The sequence below is a fragment of the Nothoprocta perdicaria genome, unplaced genomic scaffold (assembly GCF_003342845.1).
Source record: "Nothoprocta perdicaria isolate Ctin4 unplaced genomic scaffold, notPer1 scaffold_51, whole genome shotgun sequence".
Classification (NCBI taxonomy): Eukaryota; Metazoa; Chordata; class Aves; order Tinamiformes; family Tinamidae; genus Nothoprocta; species Nothoprocta perdicaria.
Genome location: NW_020455766.1, coordinates 3,635,979 through 3,641,978, shown reverse-complemented (window position 1 = coordinate 3,641,978; position 6,000 = coordinate 3,635,979).

The following is a 6,000-nucleotide window of genomic DNA, read 5'->3' as shown; positions in this document are numbered from 1 at the left end:
CCTGGGTTGAGTAAGCACCAGATGACTGTAGACATTTGGGCAGCTAACCATGTCGATAGACAGATATCAACAAAGCATTGATGCAAACCCAGGCTGAGGAGGATGCAGAATGCAAATTTCCCATCAGTGCACTTAGCAGAGCTCAGCACAGATGGTGCTGATCAACTTCCATGTCTGTTATGAATCAAGGACTGCCTTGGCCCATGGTTGAAATTAATCAGTTTTAGTGGCCTAGAGAAGAAGATACATTCCTAGAGAAGATACATATCCTAGAGAAGAAGATACATTCCACTTCTGTTCAGGCTTTTTACCTGCTTGCCTCCTGTAGCAGAAATACAACCTGATGGCTTCCCCTGCTGCAGAACTGCACACACACGGGTGCAGTGGGCACAATGATGCTCAAAGAGGCCAAGAGCTGAWGAGATCTCCCTCAAAAAAGCAAGAAGACTTCAGTCCAGGCCTTCCCCTGGCTTTAGGCTCCTTCCACCTACACCCATCCCACTTCCCATGAATGCCCTAGCTCGTGAAGCTAAAAAACCTAGAGATGGCAAGTACACACAGCACCCTTTCTGTGGAGCTGGACCACTGAGAAGCCAGAATTGCAACACTTGCGTGGAGAACAGGCAAAACAGGAGGTTAACTCTGCAATGCGGTGGCTATAACAGGAAACAGGGGCCCTTCTTCCTCTTTAAGAATTAGCTGGACATCAAACATAACAGATGTTTGAAATGAGGCTTAGAACAGCTTGGAGCTTGCTTTTGATAAACATGTGAGCTTGGCTTAGCATGGGTGATAAATATGTGAGCTTAGCAGTCCTATCTCAGTCAGAGCCTGGGCTGGGAATGCACATCAGTGCCTCCTGACCTTGGTTTCCTAAGATATGGACGATGTCCTTCTAGAATCGAATCATATTTTTAGGTCCCTCTCTCTGCTGATTCATTAGGGGAGCTAATGCCCTCCAAACTGCTGGGCACCTGACCCTCGAGGTGCGTAYGCCATGAATTCCTGATAAATATAGACTACTTCAATTACATAATCTGTCTAATAAGCATCTTCTGTACTCTTTGTGAGCATGCAGGGGACTAGGAACCACAATGCCCCTGCCAAGGGTGTGAATGGATGCCTCACTATTTTATTTCGACTGTCTTCTATTTTCGATGGCTTCCTGTTATATTGACTTAATGAATGACTCAGTAAGGTTCAGTGGCCCTGGAAGCACTCCAGGTTCGGAGTAGTCTTTCTGCTCTCTGTATTACCCGAGACCTTGCTCTGAAACAGGCCCATGGGGTCTACAGGCTGACTGACTGAAGTGGGGAATACCAGGATGAAGAAAATTGGGGATGGTGCAGCTCATGAGGTGCGAAATAAGATCTTTCTAATTCAAGTGGCTTCTAATTCCCAGTGGCTTTGACTTGCTTCATTTATATATGGCAAAATTTCATTTAGATGCTTGCTTTAAAAACACATCTGAACTCAGACGTGACCTGCAATCAGCTCTTAGCAAGCAGGACGACTGGGAAGCTTTGGAGACACTGTTAACTCTTAAGCTTCCTCATGTATTAAGGCTATATCCGTGTCCTCCTTTCCCTCACTGGGCCAACAGCAAAGCACATGCTCAGCATCACACAGCATTGGCTCTCCAAGGAGGAGTCTCCCTGGTAAGACCTCCTGTAAAGGGAGCAGGTTGGAGCAGTAACCTGGCTAACCCTATACATCAACCACCAGGGCTATGAGATGTCCTTTCAGCACCATAGCATGTACTCCCCCTACTCAGGAGGCTTGGTGGAGGGGATTTTACCATGCCCTCTTCTCACTACTGATGATCCCTTTGCTTTGCTTTGCATGGGTGTGATGAGTGTGACAGGCCTTGTGTGCAGCCCATCAGGCACTGTGCCCCACTCCATAGGCAGGAGGGTGCTCAGCCCTCCTGCCACCAGGCCCTGGCTTCCAAGACTGCTGGAATGTGGACACAGTCAAGGATCATTAATGAGGACACAGTCAATGTGATAGTGGCCAAATTCCAGCACTCTCTTGTTGACTAGGCTGAGATATTCATTGCTTATATAAAGGTTTTTACAAATAAGACCAATCAGGATTTCAAGAGTCCTAAGGAAGAGCTTCATTTGTTTCTTAATGGCACATTTCAGAGCATTCTGAAGAGCAGGAATGACAAAGGGTTTTACACCTAGGGGTACAATGCTTTGTCTTTAACACAGAGAGATACTTTGTTTTACCAATAGAGTAATGAGACCACTTCATCGGATGTTGGAACAATACGGAAGGCTAAAAAAGTTCATGAACTATATAATAAAGATTGTTTTTATGTCAAACATCAAACCATTAATGGAGTCAGGCTGTGTTTCTACAATATATATGTCTGACAACTTTAAGACTGAGACAGTACTGTAATAGATGAATGACAAAAATACACATGTAACCATAAAATATTCAAAAACAGCACGAAGCACCTAAATAATTAATAAACTTCACAAATGCATAGGTAAGTGGTATTTTAGCACAGTGATTTATAAACTGTGATCTCTGTCTTCTTATGATACTTAGAGGAAGAGATCTGTGAAGAACTAAGAAAACCAAGTCTTTCTCGTGTCAGTAGGTTTCTCTCCACTCCTCTCTTAGCGAAATGCTCAGAGAAATCTAATCATAAGACAGCAAAAGCCTCTATGGATAAAAAGTCACTTTTGCATGTTTTGTTTGGAAATAGGAGGAGCTATTTCCAGCAAGTGCAGTGACCATTTGCTTGCCCTTCCTCCGCCAGGCTGGCTGTGAGCAGGAGGGAGATGGTTACCAGGCCGTGGAGGCAGCTGGAGTGACGTTCCTGGCAAGRAGCACGCTGCCCATATTTGTTGTTCCTGCTGGGAGAGCGCACAGTGTGTCCTGTAATAACTCTAGTAGCTTCTGTGCAACTGCTTACGGCAACGCAGGTGAATAAAGATCAAGTATTTCACTGGCTTGATTTTATCCCTGTCTTTGTCTAATTTTAACAATCAGGTCTCTTGTCTTTGCTTGTATCTTCCTTTGCCAGATTCAAACTAGAACAGGGCAGAGAGCTGATCCTAAAATGAAAAGCACGAATTTTTATCCTTTTACCCTTTGCCAGTCTGAAATCACTTTGGGTAATGCAGCTGCTTCTGGCACGAGGCTGACCAAGTGCATGAGAAAAGAAGAGCAAACAATGACAAGATAGACTTGTCCGCGTTCAAGGATGCAATTCTGAGGTGGGGAAAGTAGAAGCAGGGGAACGTGAGGAGCTTGGCAGTCGCCTGCCTTCACTGCCACCTCAGTGTCACCCAAGCCGCCACTGATCACRTGCAACGTCTCAAGGTCAGGGCAGCCAGCAGCATTACCTGGGCTCAATAAGCCAGTGTGCCAGACACCTGTGTGCAGGACACTTGTAAACAGAGCGCAGCAGTGCCAGCGACCAGAAAGCTCTGCCAAGCATCTCTGTTTTTATGTCAGTGCTTGAGCCTCTGCTCTTGGCCCTGCTTCCGACCGCTGCTGCAGTGCCAGCCTTCCTGGCCTGCCGTTTTACAGGCCTTTTTGCCAGCAATGAGGTTCTACCACAGTGCAGACCTGCGAAGAGAGAGCTGYGGCCCCAGCCTCCTGCAAGGTGTTGCTGGTCTCCCCAGACAGCTACCAACTTCAGAGCCCAGAGTGGGATCTCAGCCAGCCGTGCCTGTGACAGGAGGCAAGCAGGAAAGGTGCAACACACACAGCTGGAATACAACCCAAACTGCATTTGCCATCAAGAGGAGCTGGGCCTTCCTTCCTCCGCCTTCCTCCTCCTCTCTACCTCTATCTTCCTTCCTCTACCTCTGGACCTTCACTGATGCTGAAAGTCTCAGTTTTCATACCAGAAGTTGAGGACTTTTTGTCTGTAGGCTCAGCTGGAAGCACCTCCTGCAACTTCTCTTGTTCATCCATAGTATTCCTATCCAATGGATAATAAAACCATAGGTTCCCTTCTCATTAATTCCTAATTAGTGTCACTCTCATTTGTATAAYGCTTTCTGTCATTAGCAGGGGAGAGCTGAGACCGTGCCTTTAACCAGGATATGTGTGGAGAGGCAGACCCGAGCTCCTTGCTGTGATGAGGTAGGGCATAGGCTCCTTACACTCACTTTAAAGACTCCTGGAAAGGATCACACCCTTCTGCAGTCAGGGTAGAGAAGCAAAATCTCTCCAGGAGCTCCACATTGCAGCAGCAAGGCTGGCCATGTCACACAACAGCGTGGACAGCAAAAGCTCACTGCTATTAACCATGCATCAGGGCTACCACAAGGTTAGAGCTGCCTAAAAGGACCCAAAGAGAAGCGCTGCGCTGCAGAGGCCAATAGCAGCTACCCTGCTCCTGGCAGCTAATTCCGTGGGTGGACGTGGAGAAGGCAGCAGAGATTACCTGCTTCCACCTGGACTCCTCTCGCCATCGCTGCTCTTTGCCAGGGACTGGCAAGAAAAYGAGAGCCCTTTTGTGTCAGGCCTGGCTTGCTAAGCTGCCCCATTGGGCTTTGAAGTTGCCGTGTCAGGCAGCAGTCGGGCTGGGGCAGCACGAGAGCCGGAGCAGCTTTCCCGGCTCTCCACAAGCAGCGCAGGACCAAAAGGGCACCCCAAAAGGGTAGCTGAGCATCAGCTCTGCTCTCAAGGCAGTCAGAGAAAGTCAGCCCTGAGTTACGAACGGGAGTGCTCCGTGGGCTGAGTATGCTGGGCATGTGCCAGGGAAGGGGACAGAGAGACAGCTGAATTACTGAATCTGCAATGAAATGCATGTAACAACTGAGTCCTTCCTCCCCCAGCAATGTGACATTTGCTGCCCATCATCCGGACAGCTGCAGGGTGGTTATGTCCCGCTCTGTCCTGCCAAAGTGCAAATTCCTTGGGACACAGCCTGCCCCTCAGTTCCTGTCTGTATTCACCTAACCGTGGGGCTGCTTCCTGGCTGAGGCCTCTGGATGTCCAGGAATAGCCGGGCACAGGCTGCCTTCTGTGCACTAAGTGCAGGGAAAGCAGCCACATGAAAAGTGCAACCTCAGACCCGTGTGAGCACCGGCCGCTCGATGCATCCCTCCTAACAGTAAGTGGCTTGGTCRTGCCCTGTGTCTATCCTCTGGCTTGCACTATCCACAGGATCCGTAAAACAGCTGCCAAGAAAACAGAGGGGCTGTCGGTCATGCTGCCAGCTTGCAGCAGCTCCTCTCTGCTCCCTGGGCAGTCACGGAAGGGTYGGGATGCCTCCGGATGACCCCTGGTCTCCTGCAGTCCTTGTGCTGGTCCGGAGCCCTCACATCCATCATGCAGCAGCCCAGCAGAACACCTGGCTGGCACATGCTCACACAGGGAACCAGTGGCCGGAGGTGCAACTGGATCCGGCCTCTCCTTGGGCACGTATCCAGCCTGTCTGCAATTCTCTCCTCCGCCACCCCTCTTTCTGAAGCCTAACCTTCATCTTTGCTCATCCAAAAGCTGTACCTGTCATGTAATGAGGACGACACCATCCCTGAGAGATACAGCTCTTCTCAGGCTGAATTAGTTTTCAGGCACTGGACAGAGAAATCTACCAGCCTGTAAACTGAAGTTACATTAAAACGGGTCCTTTAGGAAAGTGAACCTTGCCAAAGTCCATTTTTGTGGCAGTAATTACCCCGGTGGGACCAGGACATGTCTGAAATGGAATAATTATCTACACATCAATACTTAACATGTTCTTTCAAGCCACAGCTAATTCTCAAGGAACAGCTGCTAAAAAGCAAGGCAAAACTGAAACTGAACTACGCTTGTGTGCTCCAAGGCTTCTGCATCTCTTGACAAAAGCAGGCCAGAAGAGAGCTTACAGATAACCACCTCTTTCCAACTTCTTCTGAACAGGACAGAAAGGCATCATTCCAGCAGCCATGCACTTGCCATTGAGTGCCGGAACGGACACCCGCCTGTCCGAGCAAGACAGAAGGGCTGAAGAAAACGTTTGCTTCTTGTGGATGGACACAG